This window comes from Mustela nivalis, assembly GCF_964662115.1.
Source record: "Mustela nivalis genome assembly, chromosome: 7".
NCBI classification, from domain to species: Eukaryota; Metazoa; Chordata; class Mammalia; order Carnivora; family Mustelidae; genus Mustela; species Mustela nivalis.
The window spans coordinates 130,469,678-130,495,983 of NC_139026.1; the positions used below are offsets into that span (position 1 = coordinate 130,469,678).

The 26,306-nt window shown below is 38.0% G+C and overlaps 1 protein-coding gene and 1 pseudogene across 2 annotated transcripts in view; both read right to left on the reverse strand.

The window, feature by feature from the left end:
* The window catches only part of DNAJC1 (DnaJ heat shock protein family (Hsp40) member C1), a 226,204-nt gene that overhangs the window by 37,433 nt on the left and 162,465 nt on the right, over nucleotides 1-26,306 (reverse strand). The window lies entirely within an intron of this gene.
* Nucleotides 711-12,402, reverse strand: LOC309868867 (Y-box-binding protein 1-like; annotated as a pseudogene). Its single transcript has 4 exons — nucleotides 12,379-12,402; nucleotides 11,996-12,130; nucleotides 11,867-11,946; nucleotides 711-2,371 (listed from the first exon to the last, which is right to left on the reverse strand). The product of its transcript is annotated as a Y-box-binding protein 1-like (transcript).

Consider the following 26,306-nt stretch of genomic DNA (forward strand, 5'->3'; position numbering starts at 1 on the left):
TTTCACTTAGCATAATGCCCTCAAGGTCCACCCATGTTGTCACAAATGGCAAGAATTTCTTTTTTTTTTATGGTTGAATAATTGTGTGTATACACACACACACAAATCTATATATGTATATTTTATGTATATTTACATACATAATACATATACACAGCACATTATTTTTCCCTTTCATCTGTCAATGAACATTTAAGATTGTTTCCATATCTTGGCTACTGTAAATAATGCTGCAGGAAACATTGAGGTGCATATAGCTTTTTGAGTTAGTATTTTCAGTTTCCTTCAGATTAGTACCCAGATATAGAATTGCTGGATCATATGGTAGTTCTATTTTTAATTTCTTGAGGAATCTCCATACTGTTTTCCATAGTGCCTGCACCAATTTACCTTCCCACCAACAGTGTGCACAAAGGTTCCTATTCTTCCAAGTCCTTCCCAACACTTTTTTTTCTTGTCCTTTTGATACTAGTCATACTAACAAATGTGAGGTGATATCTCTTTGTGGTTCTGACTTGCATTCCCCTGATGATTAGTGATCTTGGGCATCTTTTCATGTATCTGTTGGCCATCTGTATGTCTTCTTTGGAAAAATATCTATTTAGGTCCTCTGTCCATTTTTTAATCAGACTGTTTTTCTGCTATTGAGTTGTACTGAGTTCTTTAATGTTTTGGATAGTAACCCCTTATTAGATATAGAATTTGCAAATATTTTCTCCCAGTCAGTGCACTGCATTTTCATTTTGTTGATGGTTTCCTTTGCTGTCCAGAAAGCTTTTAGTTTGATGTAGTTCTACTTATTTTTGTTTTTGTTGCCAGATCCAGAAAGTCATTGCCAGGACCTTTGTCAAGAAGATTACTGTTTTTTTTTTTTTTTCCCCTTCTAGGATTTTTAAGACTTCAAGTCTGAGGTTCAAGTTTTTCTTTCTTTTCTTTTCTTTTCTTTTTTTAAATTATCTAAGACCTTTATTAATTGGTGCTTGCCATTTGTTGACTTTTAAAAAATCAAATTGTAAACCTTTATTACAGATTAAAAATAAGATTCTTAAAAATTTCAACTAGACCCAGATATGAAACAATTTAAAAATCTTTAAAGATGTATTGAGAAAAACCAGGTTTTTTTTTTTTTTTAAGACTTTTTCATTATTAAAGAGAGACATCTTTAGGTAAAAGTAATAAAAACCCCATGCTGCATAGATAACGCAGATAGTTCTATTTATCTGATCAGTGGGCAAAAAGCAAGAAATTAAGGTCAAGTCCAAACTTCTGTTCATTTCATATTGCTAGAATTTCATATTCATTTCTTCTTGTTGGACTAAACTGGATGATGGTGTAGAGATGGTAAGCTGGCATTTAGTCAGCGCTGCCCTGCTCAACCTAGGAAGTGGATGAATTCTCAGCTGGTGGACTCGCTGCTTTTGTCTCTTTGCCATCTCGTGGTTTAGGGTTTTCTGGGTGTCTGTGATGGTATGAATGTTGAGATGGCTGCTGACTTTGGATCTCATCTTGATTTTCCTTAGCTTTTTCATTGCTCTGCTCTCTAGGCTGTCTTTGGTGAGGAGGACCGTGCAGAATCGTGGTGTATAATCCGGATGCATATTCTGTCTCACTGGTCTACCTTGTTCTCCTGCATGGAGAACATGGGTGTCAGCACCTTCCATCACCTCTCCCTGCACAGGAGGGTTGGAAGACTGTGGTCCATGGCCATGGAGGCTCTGCATGTAGTAAGGGGGAAACCCTCACCTGTGGGAGGGCAGCACTGTTAAGCCTGGCCTTCAGGAGCAGGCTCTGATCTGTCCTTTTTTGCCCCACTCACTATTCTGGTAATTGTGCTGGGAGTTGTGATGTGGAGGACCCCTGTGATGTGGGTAGCATGTATAATGGTTACAGTCTGCTGCATATTCACTGCTGTACACTGGAGATCCACCAGGCCCTGTGACATTTATGCCTCTGAAACCTTTTCTCATTCATCAAACTCCACGGTCTCTCCATCCCCTACATTGTGAAGGTACTTCCGGGGTTATTCTTTATGGTAGTCTGACACACTAACACATCTTCCTTGGTGTCATTCCTGTTGATGAAATCATACCGGTTTCTTACATTGAACCATTTACTGTTCCCACAACCCTCCTTGCGATGATCTCGTCCCTGCTGGCTGGTGCCAGCAATGTGAAGCCACTGCAGTGGTGTGGGGCTTGGGGTCTGTGACGCTGAGGGTTGGTGGCAGTTGGCTGCTCGTGGTTGCAGTGATGGTGACTGGGGCCAGCTGTAGCTCCTTCCAGGGTGTGAAGGAGGCCACTGGAGGCAGTGAAGCTGCTTGGGGCTCTCTGGGGTCCTCTTTCCACTCCCCTTTGGAACTCTAGATTCAAGTCTTTAATCCATTTTAATTTTTAAGTGTAAGTGGCATAAGATAGTGGTCTGGATTCATTCCAGGTAGAGGGACAAAGTTGGCCCAAGACGACCAGATCCAGAACCATAGCTGGGACTGGCATCAATTTCTTTTTCTTTCTTTTTTTAAAGATTCTGTCAGTCTGTTTATCGATCTTAGAGAAAACATGCATTCTTGAGCGGGGAGGGGTAAGCGGAGGGAGAAGGACAGAGGGAGAGAGAAAGAATTTCAAGCAGACTCTGAGCAGAACATGGAGCCGGATGCGGAGCTTCATTCCACAGCCCCAAGATCACGACCTGAGCAGAAACTAAGACTCATACACTTTGTCCATTGAGCCACCCAGGCGCCCCCTGGCTTCAGTTTCCAATTAAATTTGTGCTATGTGAGTAATACTTTTTTTTTAAGATTTTATTTATTTATTTGACAGATCACAAGTAGGCAGAGAGAGAGGAGGAAGCAGGCTACCCACTGAGCAGAGAGCCCGACATGGGGCTCGATCCCAGGACCCTGAGATCATGACCTGAGCTGAAGGCAGTTTTAACCCACTGAGCCACCCAGGTGCCCCGTGAGTAATACTTTTTTAAGTCTCTAATGGTAGTACTAATCTTTATAATTTTCCTAGGAAAGCAGTGTTTTTGAATTACTATGTGAGGGTACTCTTTCTCAACTGGGGTTCCTTGCCTGAACGATAAGATACAGAAAACTATTGAAATGACCCTTTTAAAATTCTCCCAAGGATGGTACATAACTAGCATAGGAGAGAAGTTAGTTCATTACATATACTAAATGCATGAGCAATAGGGCATAATTCTCTCGTTAAACCCTGCCTGAGAAAGAAGGTCTGCATAATTGAAATCTTAGATTGGTGTTCTTCAGGCTATTTTTTAATAAAGCTTTCCTGCCATTTTTATTCCTTTCCTTGGAACACTGTTAAATAACAAATTCAGGTTGGGGAAAAGGATCTGGAGGGAGGTGTCAAACTAGTCCTTGTGCGGTCTTTTATCCAGTCCCCTTGTCCTACCTGCACCTTTAATTCCTGAGCTCTTCTGGGCTTGTGTGACATGAGTCAGTCTCGTGCAAGGGAAGGTGGGGGAAAGGTAAGGCCTAAGATGCTGGTAATTATCTACTCCTCCCCATCTTACAAAATTTCATTAACATTGCCTGACTGCTACAGTTGTCTCTCCTAGTCTCTTTGTTCCAGGGTTTATGCCTTTTTTTATTCCTTGACTCTCATTTTGTGAGGATTTAAAAGGGACAAATGATAAACAAATGGGATCAAAATGATTTAACAAGAATATAACTTTATGTGAAAAAATTTGCAGTCTTATTTAAAATGGTGAAACACACATTACATTATTCAAATATAACCTAAACAGTATGTGCTAGAATCATCCATTCATGATAATTTAATATGGTAACAAACAGCTGACTCCATTTTATGATATTTGATTGCTGATACCTTTGAAGTCTCTCTTCCCTTTGTGCCCTGCATCTGGGCAAGCTGTTAAGAAAGCCCAGAAGGGGCACCTGGGTGGCTCAATGGGTTAAAGCCTCTGCCTTTGCCTCGAGTCATGATCGCAGGGTCCTGGGATCGAGCCCCATATCGGACTCTCTGCTCAGCTGGGAGCCTGCTTTCCCCACACCCTCTCTCTGCCTGCTTCTCTGTCTCCTTGTGATCTCTATCTGTAAATAAATAAATAAAATCTTTAAAAAAAAAAAAAAAGCCCAGGAGACTGAGACATTGCAAGACCCTCCCTGTGCACAAGAACCCTCACCCCACCCCGACTCTCAACCACATTGAAAAACTCCAAGCCAGTTTCCTTTTCCTTGTTCTCTCAAGCAATTTTGGGCTAATATGGGAAGTCTGCCTTGTTTGCCTCAGAGAGCTGTATTATATAGTAAACTGAATTTTGTATACTCCTAGTGTCCCTGTGTGTGACATCATCAGTCTTGGTTATCTGAGCTAAATTTGGTGTGTGGAGGAGGTCCATCTTATTTCTGCAAGGGACACAATTGGTATTGTAAGCAGGATGTACAGAGGAGGACCACTACCGCTGGCTGAGGGACTTTTTTCTCTTGCTTCAGTTTAACTGGCTCTGTGGCTTGGTGCTACATTTGCAGAGTTCTACCGAACCTCTGTTATAGACTGAACCAATTTACGATGGAAGTTTCAATAACTGGTGTTTAGGGAGAGGTGTATGGGATGGGGCCCTCTAGGTTGCCTTGAGTCCTGTCTCAGCTCAAACCTGTCTTATGTGTCTTATACTGAGTTGCGGGTTGTGATTCAGTCATAAGGCATGACTGATGCTAGATTCAGGAAAGACTCATCCTGTGATTGACTGGCTGTGTGTCGCAATCAGGTATTAGCCCGTATTCTACAGAGGGGCTTAGACTTGCAGCTTCAATACATAGGCCCACTGGGTGATCATCTGTGTATGGCATTATTTGAAGAGTTGAATTACTCGGATTTATTCTAAAGGCACATGGCTTGATAGGACCCTACAAAATTCTTCTGTAGCTTCTGCTGCCTATTTCTCTGACCCCAGAATGATCTTGATCCTCAAAAACACCCATGGAATACCTGTGGTATAGCCAAGGCATTCACTGAACCACTGTCATGGGGAAGAGCCCTAATTCTGATGATACTGATTTGAGTCTCTGAAAGAAGGAATTTATAAATATGAGGAGTGTAGAGAAACCTCCTTGAAATACATCTAGTAATCACCACCAGTAAGTAGGAGAAAAGAAAAAGAAACCTGGATACAGGGGAGTGCATTGGTTTGTTAGGGTGGCTATAATAACATGCCATAGACTGAGCAGCTTGGACAACAGAAATCTATTTTCCCATAGTTCCAGAGGCTAGAAGTCCAAGATGAAGGTGCCATCAGAGTTGTTTCTGGTGAGAGCTCTCTTCCTGGCTTGTAGATGGCCTTTTCTCCATATGTGGGAGGAAGAGAAAGAGAAATAGATCCCCGGTTTCTCTCCTTCTTCTTAAAAGGACACAAGTCTTATCAGGTTAGGGCCCTACTCTTATGACCTCATTTAATCTTAATTATTTCCTTAAAGGCCCCATTTTCAAATAGTCATTCGAGCTTAGGGGTTCAATGTGTGAGGTGGAGGTGGGGGGGGGCACAATTCAGTCTACAATGAGGAAACAAAAACTAAAAACAAAAGTACACTATTAGACCCAGGTAGTAACCTGAAATTTACTGGAAGAATTCATACAACACAAAGATAAAAGGGCACAGACTGGCTTTGTGCTTCTAAAATATTGGTTTTGAATTAATTTAAAATCTGCTGAAGTACACCAATTGCCAAAGTTTCATGGTTTATGCAGGGCTCAGATTATGGTCGTACTTGGGGTATCAGTGAGTTTAAACAAAGTGCCACCTAGAATATTGGGGAACTACTGAACATGATGAGAGGACAAACAGGTACGCCTCACCTTAACCATGGATACTGCTCTTGCCAAATTGCTCATGGTTGCAGTGGCATCTCCTAAAATATCCCACAGTGGTCATGGACTCTCTGACTGGATGAGTAATAAAATTAAGTAGTTGCCACTTACAAATTATCTTGATAAAATGGAACCCCATGGACCTCCTCTCCCATTAAAACAGTTAATAATGTCCAATGTATATTAAAACATGGCCTTTTAAATGAATGAAACCCCCTATACAAGACACATTTAGAGAAGGGGTGATTATCCCCACTGCTTTGCCATTTAACAGCTCAATTTTGGCCTGCTCTTAAACTTGGGAAGAATGAATGGTGCCTCATGGTGGATTACCTCAAGCTTCATGCTGTGGGCCTCATTAATGTCCAGTAGTCAGTATTATTGCAGTTACTGACTTCAATCAGTAGCTGGTAAATATTTTGCCATTATAGATTTGGTGAATATGTTTTGTTTAGTGACTATTTCTACAGCCTCTTCAGTTTTTTGTTTTTTTTTTTTTTAAAGATGTACTTACTTTAGAAAGAGAGCAAGCCGGGGGCTCAGGGGGAAGGGGCAGAGAGGGAGGGAGAGGGAAACCCAAGCAGACTCCGTAGCTTTGAGTGGAGCCTGACATGGGGCTTGATCTCACGATCCTGAGATCATGACCCGAGCCAAAACCAGGAGCTGGATGCTTAACCAACTATGTCATCCAGGTGCCCCTTGAGTGCAGTCTACTTCACCTCCAAAGTACGACCTCCTTCTCCCCAGCTACCATGGGGAGCCTCAACAGCCTTGTGATCACACACAGTCTTTAAGGGCAAGATCTTAACTATATCCTGCTTTTGGTAGGAAGACAAGTATGACATTACATTGGTCTTTGTCCCCTGAGGAGATTTGTTTGACCTGCTCATTCAGAAGCTCACAAAAAGAAAACGGACCACTGCCTCATACTTAGTGTAAGGTCCTGCAACCTTGATTAAAGTCTTGAAAATAAAATGGGTTGGTCTACTCATGATGCTGTCAAGAAACAGCTTTTGAGTCTCTCAGACCCACAACATCTTTTAGGCTTTTTTGGGTTCTAGAGGAAACACACCACTCTTTTATGTATTAAGTCCTTTTATGCTGTTACTTACAAACTGGCTCTCCTTGAGTGGGGGTCCCTTTTTAAATAAAAGGCTCTAGAATCCATCGAAATTTGCAAATTTGCTGACACTCCTGTTAATGACCCCTAGAGACTCCTTTAGTAAAGGTTTTGGCAACTGTGTGTCAGCACCAGATCACCATTTATATATACATAATAACTTTAAAATGGTAAAACCACAAATATTTTAATTTTGCTAAAATTAAACTTTTGGCCTTTCAAAGAAACTTTTAAAAAATGAAAAGGAAAGCCGCTAACTGGGAGCAAATATTTCACAACACATCAGAAAAAAGCCTTGTATCACAATTTGTTTATCCATTCTCCTATTGATGGACATTTGGGTAGCTGCCAGCTGCTGGTTAGCATGTATGATGAACACAGCTGCTATGGACATTTATTTATACCTGTCTTAATGGTCAAATTCCTCTTGGATAAATACCTGGTGGTGGAATTGCTAGGTCATAGGGAAAGTATCTATTTTATTTTATATTTTTCCAAGCAAGTTGTATTGTTTTACATTCTAACCAGCAGTGTATGAAGAGGCCCTCCAGGTCTTCACCCACACTTGGTATTACATTGTTTTAGTTTTGACCATCCTGATGGGAATGAAATGTATTTTGGCAATAATTTGCATTTCCCACATTACACATGGTCTAGTTTACATATATTTACATTTACATATGTTTATTGACCCAACTGAATATTACTTTTATGAATCTGTGTTTATGTCTTGCTTATTTGTTAACTGATTAAGAGTTCTTTGTCAGATATGTTTTATGAATATCTTCTTCCATTCTGTAACTTATATTTTCCTTTAAAATCTTTTAATTAAAAAAAAATCCTTTAAGTTTGAAATAATTTCAGATTCATAGAAAAGTTGTGAAAATAGTAGAGTTCCCATATACTCTTAATCCAACCTCCTATGATGTAAATATACTTTTATTGAAGTATAATTAATATATAACGTTATATTAGTTTCAGGTGTATAACATGACTGGCTATTTGTATACATTGCATATACATAGTCTACTATTTATAGTATACACCATACATAGTAACAATTTTTTTTCTTTTGATAAAAACTTTTAAGATCTATTCTCTTAGCAACTTTCAAATGTGCAATATCATACTAATGATAGTCACCATGTTGTATATTACATCTCAATAACCATTTTATTTTATTTTATTTTTTTTAAAGATTTTATTTATTTATTTGACAGAGAGAGATCACAGGTAGGTAGAGAGGCTGGCAGAGAGAGAGAGAGAGAGGGAAGCAGGCTCCCCGCCGAGCAGAGAGCCCGATGTGGGACTCGATCCCAGGACCCTGAGATCATGACCTGAGCCGAAGGCAGCGGCTTAACCCACTGAGCCACCCAGGTGCCCCTCAATAACCATTTTAAACTGGAAGTTTGTACCTTTTGATTCCCTTTACCCACTTCGCCTACTCCCTACCTCTGGCAATCACCAGTTTGTTCTCTGTATCTATCTGCATTGCCTTGGAGCTTTCCATCTATGTTTTCTTCTAGGAGTTTCATGGTTTCAGGTCTTATGTTCAAGTCTTTAATCCCCTTTGAATTAATTTTTGCGTATGATGTAAGATGGTAGTCCAGATTCATTCTTTTGCATGTGGCTGTCCAGTTTTCCCAATACGATTTGCTGAAGAGACTTCCCTTTCTTCATTGTATATTCTTGGCTCCTTTATCAAATTAATTTCATATATGTGTGGGTTTATTTTTGGGCTTTTTATTTTGTTCCATTGTTCTATGTAACTGTTTTCATGCCAGTACCATCGTGTTTTGATAACTATAGTTTTGTAATAGTTTGAAACCAGGGAGCATGATGCCTACAGCTTTCTTTCTCAAGACTGCTTTGGCTATACAGTCTTTTGTGATTCCATACACATTTTAGGATTGTTTGTTCTATTTCTGTGAAAAGTGCCATTGGAATTTTAATATGGTTGCACTGAATCTACAGACTGTATTGCATAGTGTTGATATTTTAACAATAATCTTCCAATGTATGAGCATGGTATATCTTTCCATTTATTTGTGTCTTCTTCAGTTTCTTTCATCTTTGTTCATAGATAGTATACAGGTATTTTATCTCCATGGTTAAATTTATTCTTAGGTGTTTTATTCTTTTTGTATAACTGATTTTTATGTCCTGAAACATTAGTGAATTTGTTGATTGGTTCTAACAGTTGACTGGTGGAGTCTTCAGGGTTTAAAAATTTAATACCATGTCATCTACAAACTGTCCTTGCATCCCTGGAATAAATCACACTCGATCATTGTATATGGGACTTCTGATATATTGCTGAATCTGGTTTGTTAATATTATTTTTTTTTTAAAGATTTTATTTGACAGAGAGAGATCACAAGTAGGCAGAGAGGCAGGCAGAGAGAGAGGAGGAAGCAGGCTCCCTGCTGAGCAGAGAGCCCGATGTGGGACTCAATCCCAGGATCCTGAGATGATGACCTGAGCCGAAGGCAGTGCCTTAACCCACTGAGCCACCCAGGCGCCCCTGGCTTGTTAATATTCTATTGAGGATTTTTGCATCTGTGTTCATGAGAGATATTGGCTTGTAATTTTTTCTTTTGCCTTCCTTGTCTGGTATCAGGGTTTTTTATTTATTTATTTTTTGAAAAGTTTAAGAAGGATTGGTATTTATTCCTCTTTGAATTTTTGGTAGAATTCACCAGTGAAGCTGTTGGGTTCTGGACTTCTGTTTGTTGGCAGATTTTGATTACCGATTCAATGTCCTTATTAGTAATCAATCTTTTTTCTTTTTAAGCAAGCTTTGTGCCCAACATGGGGCTTGAACTCACAATCCCAAGATCAACAGTCACATGTTCTACAAACTGAGCCAGCCAAGCATCCCTCAGATTTTCTATTTCTTTTTTTTTTTTTTTTTTTTTTAAAGATTTTATTTATTTATTTGTAAGAGAGTGAGAGCGAGCACAGGCAGACAGAGTGGAAGGCAGAGTCAGAGGGAGAAGCAGGCTCCCTGCGGAGCAAGGAGCCCGATGCGGGACTCGATCCCAGGACGCTGGGATCATGACCTGAGCCGAAGGCAGCTGCTTAACCAACTGAGCCACCCAGGCGTCCCAGATTTTCTATTTCTTCATGGTTCAGTCTTTGTCAATTGTATATTTCTGGAACATGCATTTCTTTGAGGTTGTCCAATTTGTTGGTGTATAACTGTTCATAATTTTTTATGGCCCTTTATATTTCTGTGGTATAAGATGTGATATCTGTTTCATTTCTGATTTTATTTGAGTCCTTTCTTTTTTCTTGGTTGAGTCCAGTTAAAGGTTTGTCCATTTTGTCTTTCAAAGAACTAGGTTTTAGTTTCATTGATCTTTTTCTTTTTAGTCTCTATTTTATTTACTTCAGTGATCTTTATTTCCTTCTGACTACTAACTCAGTGCTTTGTTTATTCTTTTTCTAGTTCCTTGAGGTATAAAGTTAGGTTGACATATTTCTTATTTTATTTTATTTTAAGATTTATTCATTTTTTTTTAAGATTTATTTATTTATTTGACAGAGAGAGACTGTAAGTAGGCAGAGAGGCAGGCAGAGAGAGAGAGGAGGAAGCAGGCTCCCCGCTGAGCAGAGAGCCCGATGCGGGACTCGATCCCAGGAACCTTAGATCATGACCTGAGCTGAAGGCAGCGGCTTAACCCACTGAGCCACCCAGGTGCCCAAGATTTATTCATTTTTGAGAGAAAGAGACAGTGAGCACGAACATGAGGGAAGGGTGGGGGAAGAAGCAGATGCCTCACTGAGCATGGAGCCCAATGAAGGACTCAGTCACAGGACCCTGGGATCATGACCTGAACCAAAGGCAGAGGCTTAATGACTGAGCCACCCAGGCATCCTCTTGTTTCTTAATATAGGCATTTATTGCTATGAACTCTCTTTTTAAAACTGCTTTTGCTGTCCCATATGTTTTGGTATATTGTTTTTTATTTGTTTCAAGATACCTCATTTTCTTCTTTGACCCACTGGTTGTTCAGCTGCATGTTTAATTTGTGAATTTTCTAGTACACTTCTTTTAATTCATTTCTAGGATATTGTGGGAATGGCTTACATGGATAAGTTATAAAAGACATCACAGCTTCTGTCTTGCTCTCTCTTCTATCGTTTGAATCTGGAGAAAGCCAGTGCTAAGTTGTAAGGGCACTCAAGCAGTCCAACAGAAAGTAATGATAGGAAGAGACGGTTCCTCTTCAAGATCAAAAAGCAACCATTCGTGTTGTTTAGTATAGTGAAGATACTGCCTCCCTCTGGATGAAAGGGGAGCCATGCTTACTGCATGCAGATTTGGGTTCCTTAACCTTAGGGGAATGTAGTAACAATCTACTTCTGTAACGTAATCCACTGGTTGTACAGGGGGTCATATGGACCTCTTTGTATTGTTCTGTGGGGATGGGCCTTAGGGAACCAGAAGAAAAATACTAAAATTGTAGCTACTACTTTTGCTGTGAGTAATACAATGTCCTTGTCTCTGATCAAGGAGTCTTGTGTCTTCGAAAATCATGAAACTATGGCAGGTTAACTTATTCATTTGCGAGCAGAGTAAAATCTCCAACTCTTCATAGTTCTTGACAGTTTTGGTGACAAAGATGGGACTATATTTGGTGTGAAAGCAAGTCATTAATTTGAATGGTCATAAGAGAACTTCAAGTGTTTAAAGAAACACCACCAGTACGTTATATAGCCCGCAGATGACTGAGGAGGTGTCTCCAAAATAAGACTACCCTTGGTTACCCAGAGGGATAACTGGCTTGTTATTTATGTGCTCTATGATGGGGTTATCCCTACAGTAGGAATCCTCCAATTTTAAAAAGTGGTATGAAGTTTGTTCCAGACTATCTGAACTGACCAATGACGTTACCTACCATGGTGGCGGAAGGCATTCAGGTCAATCTCAACTCCAGGGTTGTTATTTATTGATGACCAAATTGCCACAATTTCCTGTGGGTAAAGGTAGAAACTGTACCATTGTTAATATATCCCACAATACCTGAGGCTTGTGGGATTGGCATAAAAAAGCTGGTATTCTGGCCACTGCTACTGCTACAGCAATAAACTGTCCTTTATCTCCAATCTCATGTTTTTCACTAGTATCGCTGAACCTGTGGTGGGCTAACTTGTTAGTCTACAAATAGGGTGGAACTGTAGACCCTTCACAGTTGTTGACAATCTATGTCCTTTCATTTATTTAAAATGCTAAGTTTTTAATTTTCAGGAAGTACAATTTATTAATATTTTTCTTTCATGGTTAGTGATTTGAGTGTTCTGTCTAGGATATCTGTGCCTATCAGATGAGCTAGCATCTAAGTTCACTGTCTATTTCACATGGGTATCCAGTTGTTTCACTACCATCTATTGAAGTCTATTCTTTACCCATCTGAATTGCCTTGATACCATCGTCAAAAAGCAACTGGCTGCATCTAATTCAGGAACCTCTGTCTGTTACAATGGTTTACTTGTCTACTGTATGCCATATAATTTCCATTATATAGATAAATTTAAGATGTAGCAAATCACATTTTTTTTTTTTTTTTTTGCATTAAAACTATTTTAGGGGCACTTGGGTGGCTCAGTCAGTTAAGCATCTGCCTATCTCAGGTCATGACCCCAGAGTCCTGGGATGGAGCCCTAAATTGGGCTCCTTGCTCAACAGGGAGTCTGCTTCTCCCTCTCCTCTCTGCTCCTCCTCTTTCTCGCTCTTTTTCTCTCAAATAAAATCTTTACACACACACCCCAATTTTAAATTACAAAGAAATGTTCAGTCTATTTAAATCTTTATCCTCTGTCTGATCATGTAGGCAAAGGACCTATATCATGGCTTCCAGTGTTTGTTCCCCTTACCCCCACCATTTTCTTTTTTAGTTACATCTATTGTTCTACAGAAGTTATATCTTGTCTTGCTTTTCCTAAAATAATGTCATCACCTTTAAGATTAGGAAACTGACTAAAAGAGGTAATATAATTTTTTTAGGCCTCCTAGGAGGTCAATATAGGAACCAAATTAGGATTAACAGTTCCTAATGATAATGCTGCTATAAACACTGGGGTGCATGTATGCCTTTGAATTTGTAATTGTGTATTATTTAGGTAAACTGGCTAAATGACTAGTGCAATTACTGGATCATAGGGTAGTTCTATTTCTAACTTTCTAAGGAAACTCTATACTGTTTTCCAGAGTGGCTGTACCAGTTTGTATTCCCATCAATACGTAAGAGGGTTCCCTCTTTCTCCACATCCTTGCCAACACTTGTTTCTTTTGTTATTTTAGCCATTCTAACAGGTGTGAGGTGATATCTTATTGTAGTTTTGATTTTTATTTCTCTGAGGATGAGGGATGTTGAGCATCTTTTCATATGTCTGTTGGCCATCTGTTTGTCTTTTTTGGAAAAATGTCTATTCATGTCTTCTGCCCATTTTTAAATTGGATTATTTGGTTTTGGGGTATTCAGTTTGATAAGTTCTTTACAGATTTTGGATACTAACCTTTTATCAGATATGAGATTCACATATATCTTCTCCCATTCCATAGGTTGCCTTTTAGTTTTGATTCCTTCACTGTGCAAAAGCTTTTTATTTTGACATAGTCCCAGTAGTTTATTTTTTGCTTTTATTTCCATTGCTTCAGGAGACATATCTAGAAAAATGTTGGTATGTCTGATATCACAGAAATTTCTGCTTGTGCTCTCTTCAAGGACTTTTATGGTTTCAGGTCTCATATTTAGGTCTTTAATCCATTTTGAGTTTATGTTGGTGTATGGTGTAAGAAAGTGGTCTAGTTTCATTCTTTAGCATGTTGCTGTCCAGTTTTTCTGACACAATTTGTTGAAGAGACCATCTTTTTTCCCACTGGATGTTCTTTCCTGCTTTTTTGAAGATTAATTCACCATACAGTTGTGGGTTTATTTCTGGGTTTTGTATTATGCTGCATGGATCTATGTGTGTGTCTGTTTTTGTGTGGAAACAGCTCAAGAGTCCATCAAATGATGAATGGATGAGGAAGACATGGTATAGACATATAATAGAATATTACTCAGCCATAAAAATGAAATCTCACCATTTGCAACAACATGGATGGAGCTAGAGAGTATTACACTAAGTGAAATAAAGTCAGCCATAGAGACAAATAGCATATGATTTTACTCGTAGAGATTAAGAAACAAAAGAGAGAGAGGCAAACCAAGAAACAGACTCTTAACCATAGAGAACAACTGATGGTTACCAGAGGGGAGAAGGATGGGGGAATGGGTTTAAGGCACTTACTTGTGATGAGCACCAGGTGTTGTAGGGAAGTGTTGAATCATTTTATTATACACAGGAAACTAATACTACACTGTATGTTAACTAAGTGGAATTTGAATAAAAACTAAAAAAAGAAAAGTTCCTAACAAAAGAAAAAATGTATTCTGGACAAAAATATAAATGACTAAAACCCAACTTTGACTATATCATTTACACATACATACAAAGACATATATATATGTAATATAAAATATGTACTTATTATTTAGAAAGACCTGGAAATGAGCACTGGTAAATTTATTAGTTTCTACTGTTTTTTTTATATGCTGGAAAGTAAAAGAAGTCTTCTAAAGGATTATAGTAGTACTGCTTGAAACTGTTGCTTTTAGAACAATAGAAAAGAGTAAAGTATAAAAAGTCAGTTATATGCATCACTATTACACTATTTAGGATAAAGTAAAATTATATTTCAATACTAACATGATGTTAACAGAAAATTTTTAGAACATGACAGTGGGTTTAAGAACTCATGAAAAAGCAGTTAAAATTACTTTTCTTCAGTTTTGTCAGAGACAAATTGGTCTACCAGCTTGTCAGTCATGTTTTGAAATTCAAGTTCTAAAAATGTGTTGACTTACCACTAACATAACTTAAAATTATAGAAGATCACATATTTAGTACCTGGGAGGTAGTCTTTTTTTTTTTTTTTTAAAGATTTTATTTATTTGTCAGAGACAGAGGGAGAGAGAGCGAGCGAGCACAGGCAGACAGAGAGGCAGGCAGAGGCAGAGGGAGAAGCAGGCTCCCTGCCAAGCAAGGAGCCTGATGTGGGACTCGATCCCAGGACCCTGGGATCATGACCCGAGCCGAAGGCAGCTGCTTAACCAACTGAGCCACCCAGGCATCCCTGGGAGGTAGTCTTTAAAAGTTAGTTTGACCACACTTAATAAAAAATTTATTAAATCATTATTGACTGCATTAAGATCTAGATAGTATACTAAAAAATAACCTATTTAAAGTATCTGATTGAATGTTTCTTAGTATGTTGTGCAATGATCACTATAATCAATGTTAAAGCAATGTTATAAACAATGTTAAAACATTTCCTTATCCCCAAAAGAAATCTTTTTTGCCCCAACCTTTGCCCCAACCTCCTCAGCCCTAGACAACCACTACTCTACATTCTGTCTCTAAAATTTTCCCTATTCTGGGTATTTCATGTAAGTGGAATCATATGGTGTGTGTGGTCTTTTACTTAGCATAATGTTTTCAAGGTTCCTGCTATAGTGTGTATCGGTACAATTCCTTTTTATTGCCAAATAATATTTCAGTATATGGATATATCACATTTTGTTCATCCAGTAATCACCTAATGGACATTTGGATTGTTTCCACTTTTTGACTATTATGAATAAAACTGCTATGGGCATGTCATGTATAAGCTTTTGTGTAGACATATTTCAGTCCCTTGATTAGATACTGAAGAATGGTATCTTAAGGATAGGGATATTGTATGATATGGTAACTCTTTAACTTTCTGAGGAACTGCTAGTCTGCTCCCCAAAGCAGTTGCACCATTTTACATCTCACCAGCCATTCACAAGAGTTCCAGTTTCTCCATGTCTTTGCAAAGATTTTTTATTATCTGTCTTTTTTGGCCACCTTACTAGGCATAAAGTGATATCTCACTGGTTTGCATTTCCCTGATGTGAAGTATATATTCTAGATGTATACCTGATAAGGGCCTGGTATCCAGCATACATAAAGAATGCCTTAATTAGGCAAGTGGAAAAAAGAACTTCATAGACATTTTTTCCAAAGAAGATATACAAATGGCCAGTAAGCATATGAAAATATACTCAATATCATTAGCTACCAGGGAAATGTAAATTAAAACTGCAGTGGGTGGGCCAGTATGGGATAAGTAGTGGGTAAGTAAGATTTTGAGACATAAGGCTCAAGAATTCAGGGATTGGGTCCTACAAGGCTTTGATGGCCTTCTTTGACAGTGTCAGGTATAATAATAAGCATCTATAAGTACTTCACATATATTAAATCATTTAATACTCAACAATCTATGACGGTATCACAGAGCATTGAGATATAACTTGTCTAAGAGCTTACAAATTTGATCCACTATTAAAAATCCACCAGTGTTCCCATTACCTATAGGAAAAAAAAATTCAGGTTCCTATGCATGACATCTAAAGACTTGGCATCTGGTCCTTGCCTTCCTCTCCAGTTTTATTTCATTGCCTCAGATACCCAAAACCACCAGCTGAATAGTCAGGCTGTTACTTATCTTTGTGCCTTTTTGAATATTTTCCTTTTCCCCAGAATGCACTATGGTGCATGGTCTACCTAACTCCTTCTCTATTAAGATTATGTTTCCACTGAGAGGCCCACCTAGTCCGTCCTTACTGGAAAACCTCTTAAGCACTCCCGATTCTCAAGCCTTCAGACTTGGACTGGAATCTATACCATAACGCTGTAGTCCTCCTCACAAAGACAGCCTTCAAACTACACTACAGGCCTTTCTGGGCATCTAGCTTGCAGACAGAAGATCATGGGACTTCTCAGCCTCCAAAAATCACATACAAGCTCTGGATTAAAAATCAGCATATATAAAAACTGAACAGGATTTTACTGGCTTTGGAGCTCAGAGAGATGGCAAAATAGAAGAAACCTGAGCTCATCTCCTCCCACAGACACATCAAGAATGCAACTCAATATAATGCAACTCACTCTGAAAATGACCTGAAGATTAGCAGAACAGCTCTCCCACAGCTGAAGATATAAAGAAAAAGCCACATCAAGAAGAGTAGGAGGGATAGAGACCTAAAGACATTTATAGACTTAAAGTGAAACACTGAAAAAACACATGCCATGCAAATGAGAGTGAAAAAAAATGTGAGGGTAGCAATATTTATATCAAGACAAAATCAACTTTAAAACAAAGACTGTAACAAGAGACAAAGGCATTACATAATAATAAAGGATCAATCCAACAGGAGGATAAAACAATTGTAAATCTGTGCTAGAAGCACAGCATAGGAGCACAAATGGAAGCATAAATATATACAGCAAATATGAACAGACATAAAGGGAGAAACTGACAGTAATACAGTAATAGTAGAGGACTTTAACACCCTCTTTACATCAATGGATAGATCATCCAGACAGAAAACCAATAAGGAAACAATGGCTTTGAATGACAAATTAGACTAGATGGCCTTAATAGATATATACAGGACATTCCATCCAAAAACAGAATACACATTCTTTTCAAGTGCCTATGAAATATTCTCCAGGATAAATCACAAGGTAGGCCAGAAAATAAGTCCTAATAAATTTAGGAAGATTGAAATCACCAATCATTTTGTCCAAACACAACAGTATGAAACTAGAAATCAATTACAAGAAAAAAAAACTGGAAAAAACAAAAATTATGTGGAGACTAAACGACATGTTACAAAACAACCAATGGGTCAATGGAGAAATTAAAGAAGAAATCAAACAATACTCTGAGACAAATGAAAATGGGAACACAATGGTTCAAAATCTGTGGGACACAGCAAAAACAGTTTGAAAGGGAAGTTTATAGTGATACCTGCCTCCTTCAAGAAAGAAACATCTCAAACAAGCTAGCTTTACAAACCTAAAGCAACTAGAAAAAGCAGAAGTAATCCAGTGTCCATCAATAGATGATGGGAAAGATATGGCATATAATCTATAATGAAATATTACTCAGACATAAAGAATTACATATTGCCCTTTGCAACATTTAAGGACCTAGAGGGTATTATGCTCAGTGAAATAAGTCAGACAGGAAAAGACAAATGGTTTATGATCTGAATCAAAAACAAAAGAAAACAACTGAAAAACCAGAAACAGGCTCCTAAATACAAACTGATGATTGCCAGTGGAGGGTATGGGCAAAATACTGAAAAAGTTTAAGTACAAACTCTGAGTTGTAAGTCATAAGGATAAAAAGTACAGCATAGGGAATATAGTCAATACTGTAGTAAGTTTATATGGTGAACATACAAACATACTTTATTGTGGTGAGCATTTCATATATACAAATGTAGAATCACTATACTGTATACCCAAAACTAATACTGTATGCCAACAATACTTCAATTTAAAAAGAAAAGAGGAGGGGGTACCTGGGTGGCTCAGTTGTTAAGCGTTTGCCTTCCGTTTGGGTCATGATCCCAAGGTTTTGGGATGGAGCCATGGCATTAGGCTCCCTGCTTCGTGGGAGGCCTGCTTCTCTCTCACCCACTCCCCCCTCCTTGTGTTCCATCTCTCACTGTCTCTCTGTCAAATGGATTAATAAAATATTAAAAAAAAAAAAAAGTAGGGGCACCTGGGTGGCTCAGTGGATTAAGCCGCTGCCTTCGGCTCAGGTCTTGATCTCAGGGTCCTGGGATCGAGCCCCACATCGGGCTCTCTGCTCAGCAGGGAGCGTGCTTCCCTCTCTCTCTCTCTGCCTGCCTCTCCGTCTACTTGTGATTTCTGTCTGTCAAATAAATAAATAAGATCTTTAAAAAAAAAAAAAAAAAGTAGGTTTCCTCAGTGAAGCCTTTTTAACTCCCAGAATACTGAAGTATTCCATACCATTAATGTACTTTTACGAAAATTGCAGTATTATATTATGATGGTCTCTTTACATTACTGTATGATAATCTCCTAAAGTTTTGGGACCATGACTTTCATTTACATATTCACAATGCCTACAGCACATTATAAAGTCAGTGAGTAATTCATGAATGAGCACCATGGGGAAAAAGTAGAAGAAGCTATAGGAGAAATAGGTGGAAAGTCTACCAGGCCCCTTTGGAGATAGAAAAATAACTTTTAGATGCATTATTAGAAGTTAATAACATACACAAATGGGAAGTAACAATAATTACATATTTCTCTCAAGATTAGTGAGGCTCAAAATGTAGATCTCTTGCTCAGTAAGTATACCAAAGATATATTTTCATGTTTCTGGAAATATTTTTATTTATGTGTTTACATCTTTTAAAGTTAAATGTAAACTCAGGGGAACAGCTATTTTTTGTCTCCAGCAGAAAATGTCTCATATTATCCTATTTGGGAAAAAATAACAAAAAGAAATTGAAGGGATTTTAAAAAATTAGGATTTGTGATTGTAAATGGGACAGGAGAAATGAGAAATCCACCGTATTCTTTCTATTCTATTCAACTATGGTCCGTCCAGTATTTGTCAAAGTCACAGTATTCAGTAAGTATTACATATGTACACTGGAATCTAATTAGCTTTTTAAAGTATGGTATGTGGGGGGGAACAATTTTAGTAGTTACATTCTCTTAGAAAAGCCACATTTCAATTGTTGTATATGTTGAAATATTTAATAAGGTTTTTAGAATTAGAAGGATCACAGAGACAATTTGAGATAGAAGAAACTGAAGCCTTTGGAAGTTGAAAAATCTTCCTCAGCTTCAATGGACAGTTAGGGCAGAGCCAGGTTAAGACATTGTTGCCCAGCAGTCCACTGTCAGGTTTATAGGTTACCAATCAATGTAAGTGTTAAGATGTCACTGACAGTGGGCATACATGTTGTATCATGGGATATCTTAAATATATATCAAGCCAAAGTGTTTAAGTGGGATACCTTTTCAATGTTTCTACAAATGTAAAAAGTAGGATTATAATTTTAAAGAGTACCACAGTCATGACAAAACTTTGTAAATTCTATAGATGAGGATAAATATCATAATTTCCTTTTGTTTTGTTATCAGATAATAAAGTCCTAGAAACATAGTAGGTGCTCAGAAAACACTTGTTGAATTAATGGAAAGAATACCATCTGGTAGTGTCCAGTATTAACCATTAATAAGGGAAGGACTGTGAAACATACAGAAAGGGAATAGGCATAAGAATATAGCTAGGAAAAAACATAAGAAAGGGGAGTAATTTATAAAATCATGATAATTTAAAAAATAGGTGTTATTTAGGTCTTTTCTAAACTCTGCAAATTCGGAGACAACCACAAACAATGTATTAGAAACTGCTGAGGTGAAAACAAAACTTAGAGGAAGTGTGCACTTAAGAACAGCTTCTTCGTAAGTGTAGTAAATTTTCATGTTTTATTCACACCTCCTTATGACCAGTGGGATACATCTGTAAGAGGACTCCTAGGATGAGGGAAGTGGATGTGAAAAGTATAAAAGCCACTGTCACACCAGGATCAAGTCATAGCATAATACTCATATGTGTCATCATACATCTAATTGTATTTTTATACAGGGAAGTTTAGGGCGTTTTTCCCCCTAACTTTCCCTCACTGCTGTTTATTTTCCTCACTCTCAAGAAAAGCTACTTAACTATCATTAGATTTTCTTCCTTCCTTATTTAGTCTTGAAAATTTATGGCTTCCAGGGGCATCTGGGTGGCTCAGTCAGTTAAGTGTCTGCTTTTGGCTCAGTTTATGATCTCAGGTCCTGGGATTCAGGAGCCCTCATCGGGCTCCTTGCTCGCTGGGGAGCCTGTTTCTTCCTCTCCTTCTGCTTGCTACTCCTCCTGCTTGTACTGTCTCTAACTATTTCTCTCTTTCTCTGTCAAATATATAAGTGAAATCTCTAAAAAATTAAAGTTTATGGCTTCTGATATACTTTCCATTTATATATAAACAAGTATCAGTCAACAGGTTTTTAGTTTGAACAACAGTGGTAAGATATAAAGTGCTTTGTTACTCCTTCATGTGCTTTCAGTACTTGAGAGTGAAAATGGGATATGATAAATGTATCAAAAGGTGAAAACATGGGAAGAAATTCCTTGATTATCTCAGTATACTTTACAATGCCAGTAGGCTTATAATAATTATATTGAAAGAATGCCTGTCTGATTGGCTGGCTGGCTAGCAAATGAATGAGGGAAAGAAACAGAAAGATTCTGGCCATTCTGAGAGGGGCAGTAATTTGCCACTGAACAGTTCTCGCATACAGCCAAGCAGACTAAGCTCACTTGCTTTTCTAAGGGATTAATAAAGCTTCCATTCAAAAAGGGCAGTGGTCCGGGCGCCTAGGTGGCTCAGTGGGTTAAAGCCTCTGCCTTCAGCTCAGGTCATGATCTCAAGGGTCCTGGATCGGGTTCTCCGCTCAGCGGGGAGCCTTCTTCCTCCTCTTTCTTTCTCTGCCTACTTGTGATCTGTCAAATAAAAATTAAAAACAAACAAACAAACAAACAAAAAGGGCAGTGGTATTAAGAGCAGGTGGTGCAGCCCCATACCAAACCTAGGCTAGGCAAGAAGAGAATCGAAGGAACATTTGAGACAAGGGTTTCAAACAGGCTTTGTTCTCAACGGTTAACACAGCTAAAGTGTTAAGAGTTCCACAAATGATGTTATAGTCACATAACATGCCCTGAAAGAGTACTAATGTCTCAAACCATATGAAAGATTTGTCATAACAGGATGGGGGACATACCTTTGTGTACATGAAATAAGGTATATATTAAGGACATATATTAAGGCCCTAGAAAATAATATTTGGTAATTGTAGCATGTATCAGTTCTTTTTGTGGCTGAGAATATTCCATTTTATGTATTTGCCACATTTGTTTATCCATTAATCTTTTGATGGACGTTGGGCTCTTTCCACCTTTTGGCTATTGTGAATTGTGCGGCTATGAACATGTGTGTACATGTGTTTGCTCGAGAACTTTTTTTTAAAAAGTTATAACCATTCTACTGTGTGTGCAGTGGTATCTCACTGTATTTGTATTTGATTTGTATTTGCCTAATGAAAAATGATGTTGAGCACCTTTTCATGTGCTTACTGGCCATTAATATATCTTCTCTGGAGAGATGTCTATTCAAGGTCTTTGTCCATCTTTGACTTGATTGTTTTTTGTTGCTGAGTTGTAGTTCCTTTTATTTTCTGGAAATTAATCTCTTATCAGATATGATTTGCAAATATTTTCTCCCACCCCATTCCATTTTCACTATCTTGACAATGTCCTTTAATATACCAAAGTTTTTAATTTTGATGAAGTCTACTTATCTAATGTTTTCTTTAGTTGCTGTGTTTTTGCGGTCATAGCCAAGAAATCTTGCCAAATTCAGTGTCCTGAAGCTTTCTCCCTCTTTTGTTCTGAGAGTTTTATCATTTTAGCTCTTAGGGGTTGATGTCTTTGATCTATTTAGAATTAATTTTTGTACATGGTGTAAAGCAAGGGTCCAACTTCATTCTTTTGCATGTGGATATCCACTCTTCCCAACACTATTTGTGGAAAAAGACTATCCTTTCCCCATTGAATGGTCCTGGTACATTTACTAAAATAATTTGAGCATATATGTGAGGGATACCTCTAGGCTCTCTATTCTTTTTGTCTCTATGTCGGTCTGTATACCAATACCACACTATTTTGATTACTGTAGTCTTATCAGTTTTGAAATCAGGAAATGTGAGTCCTCCGATTTTAGTTTTTCCATTTCAAGATTATTTGGTTATTAGGGGACAGTCCTTGAGATTCCATTCCGATGAGGACTGTACTGAAACTGTAGCTCACTTTTAGGTAGTAGTCACATCTAACAATATTAAGGATTTCCTCCATGAGCATGAGATGCTTTTTCCATTTATTTATGTCTTCTTTAATTTCTCTCAGCCATGTTCTCAGTTTACCTCATTCATTTTTATAAAGAAGATCAAAGCTAGTTGTCTAGTCAGTACCTCTTACTTACTTGAGATCACAGTCTCCTTCCTATCTCCATGGCTGCCTTGAGGTTATAAACATTGTTATTTATTTATTTTTATTTAGAGAGGGAGAGAGGGGCAGATGGAAAAGGAAAAAAAGAATCTTAAGTGCACTCCATGCCAATACAGGGCTCCATCTCACAACCTTGAGATCATGATCTGAGCTGAAATCAAGAGTTGAACATTTAACTGACTAAGCCACCAGTGAGCCACCCCCACCTTGAGGTTATATAAATTTTAGCATGCTATACACTGTTTCCACTTTTGACATTGATTCCACATTGATCTTTGATTTTAAGATTTATCTGTATTGATATGTGTGTGTGTGTGTATACACACTATATTTGTAGTTACTTTTAACTGGTATGTAGTATTCACTGTGTATTAGTTCCTTGGGCTGCCATGAAATATTACCACAAACTGGGTGGCTTACACAATAAGAGGAAACTAAAAGCCCCAAATCAAGGTGATATCAAGGTAGGTTCCTTTTGGAAGCTCTGAAGAAGAATCTATTCCATGCCTCTCTCCTAGCTTCTGGTGGCTACCAGCTATCCTTGGTCTTACTTGGTCTGTGGCTGCATCACTTCAACCTCTGCTGTGTCACCACATGGACTTCTTCCCTGGGTATTTCTCTGAGTCTTCTGTTTTTACAGTGATACCCACTGTTGGATTTTGGGCCCATCTGGATCCAGTATGACCACATCTTAACTAAGACTCTGTTTTCAAATAAGATCATATCCTAAACTTCTGAATGGATATGAATTTTTGGAGGGCACAGTTCAAGCCACTATACATTATATGACTGTAATATACCATTTACCCATTCATTTTCCTTACTGATAGACATTTAGGCTACTTTCAATTTTTACTATTAGAATGCTGTACTAGGGCCCCTGGGTGGCTTAGTTAAGCTTCTGACTTTGGCTCAGGTCATGATCCTAGCGTCCTGGGATCAAGTCCCATATTGGGCTCCCTGCTCAGTGGGGAGTCTCCTTTTCCCTCTGCCTCTCCCTGCTTCTCATGCTCTCTAATAAATAATAAAATCTTAAAAAAAAGAATGCTGTAATAAATATCTTTTAGAAGACTCTTAACCTATAGGTGTATTTCTCTGCGGTATATATTCAGAAGTGAAAATTTCTTATCCCTGTTAACAGGCTATGGGTAATTTTAACTTTATCATTAACTACTGCCATATTGTTCCCCAAAGGGATTGTATTAATTTATTTTCCCATTGATAGCAATGGAGAGTTCCTGTTTTTCCTCCATATACTTGTCAACATCTTATTTTTAACGTTGCCAGATATTTTAGTTTGCTATTATTGCAAAACAAACAACTGCAAACATCAGTGTTTAAAACAACAGGCATTGGGGCACCTGGGTGGCTCAGTGGGTTAAAGCCTTTGCCTTTGACTCAGGTCATGATCTCAAGGTCCTGGGATCGAGCCCTGCATCTGGCTCTCCGCTCAGTGAGGAGTCTGCTTCCTCCTCTCTCTGCCTGCCTCTCTGCCTACTTGTGATCTCTGTCTGTTAAATAAAATCTCTAAACAACAACAACAACAACAACAACAACAACACAACAGACATGTATGACACGAGTCTGTGGGACTCAGAGATGGCTGATCTAGGCTGGATTTGGCTCAGGTAACTCAGCAGGATCACCTATATTCCATGTTTCCTAGGTAGGTATTATAATCACACTCATTTAACAGACCAGAAACTTAGGACCCAAAAGAGTAACTTTTGTAAGGTCTCTCAGCAAATGAGTGACTATTTATAAACTGGATCTCTAGGTAATGTTGAATGGAAGAACATACAAATATCATTTTCATGTTCATGATGTTTAAGGGAATGCTTCAAATATTTTACAAGTATGTATATATAGGATTTTGCATTTTGGCAGTTGGGTATAATGGATTACGTGTTTATTTTAAAGCAACTCTAGGACATTAGAAAACAGATTCTTAAAACTCAGTATCTAACATTTTTGAGTTTTTTGGGTTTTTTTGTTTGTTTTTAGAGAGCGAGCGAGCTCATGGGAGGGAGGGGGAGAGAGAATCTTGAGCAGTCTCCCACTCCAAGCATGGAGCCTGACATGGGGCTTGATCCCACAACGCTGAGATCATGACCTGAGCTAAAATCAAGTCAGATGCTTAAATGAATGAACCACCCTGGTGCCCCATTTCTGAGATTTTTGTATCTATATTAATTTGCAACAGTGACCTCTTTTTTTCACAATACATATTTAATTTTGAAATTAAGATTTATGTTAGCCTCATAAAAATACTTTGGGAGTTTTCCTTGAAAAGTAGAATAATTTATATAAGAGGTTATCTGTTCTCAGAGGTGTGGTAATTGTGCATATTTTTTGACATGTAAATTTGGGTTATGTTAGATGCATAAAGCTTATTATCCTCATCATTCTTTTTTCCTAACCTTTTACTTCAATCTTTCAGAGACATTGTGCTTTAGATGTCTCTGTTACAAACAACATGTGGTTGCATTTTGTATTAGTTTTTCAATTTGAAATGTCTACATTCATTTACTGTGATTATTGAAATATTAGGACTTTATCTTACTTTATGCTTTTAATTTACCATGTGTGTCTTTTGTTCTTTCTCATTCCCTTCTATTGATCAAGTTTTCTTAGTCTCTAGTGGGTTTAAAAGTTTACATCCTGGGGCACCTGGGTGGCTCAGTGGGTTAAAGCCTTGGCTTTCAGCTCAGGTCATGATCCCAGGGTCCTGGGATTGAGTCCCGCATCGGGCTCTCTGCTCAGCAGGGAGCCTGCTTCCTCCTCTCTCTCTGCCTGCCTCTCTGCCTACTTGTGATCTCTATCTGTTAAAGAAAGAAATAAAATCTTTTAAAAAACTAAAAGTTGTACATCCTAGTATTGTTAATGATGAATACCCTTATATTTTTAAAATAATCACCAACAAAGGCTACAGTTAGTTTTTCTATCTTTCTCCCTCTCAAAACAAGGATCCTAAAATTTTCCTGATTTTTTCCGTCAGTTTTTTAAGTACTGCTGTCATTTATTTTAGTTTCAGCTTGTTCTTAATTAGTCATCCAAATTAGTCATCATTATTGCAATAGTTTCTTTTATAGCCAACCCTTCAGATTTATCAATGTGGTTTTTGGGGGTTTTTTCCTTTGGTCACAGCTTTTTCTTGCTGCCCTCTTCTCTCTTCTATGTTCAGTTTCCTTCTAACCGAAGCATATCTGCATATCCTTTACTAGCCTGTATAGTAAGTGTTGGGGAATGACAAGCTGTTAAGTCTTAATTTTCTGAAAATATCTTTATTCTTATTCTCAACTAATATTTTAATTCGGCATAA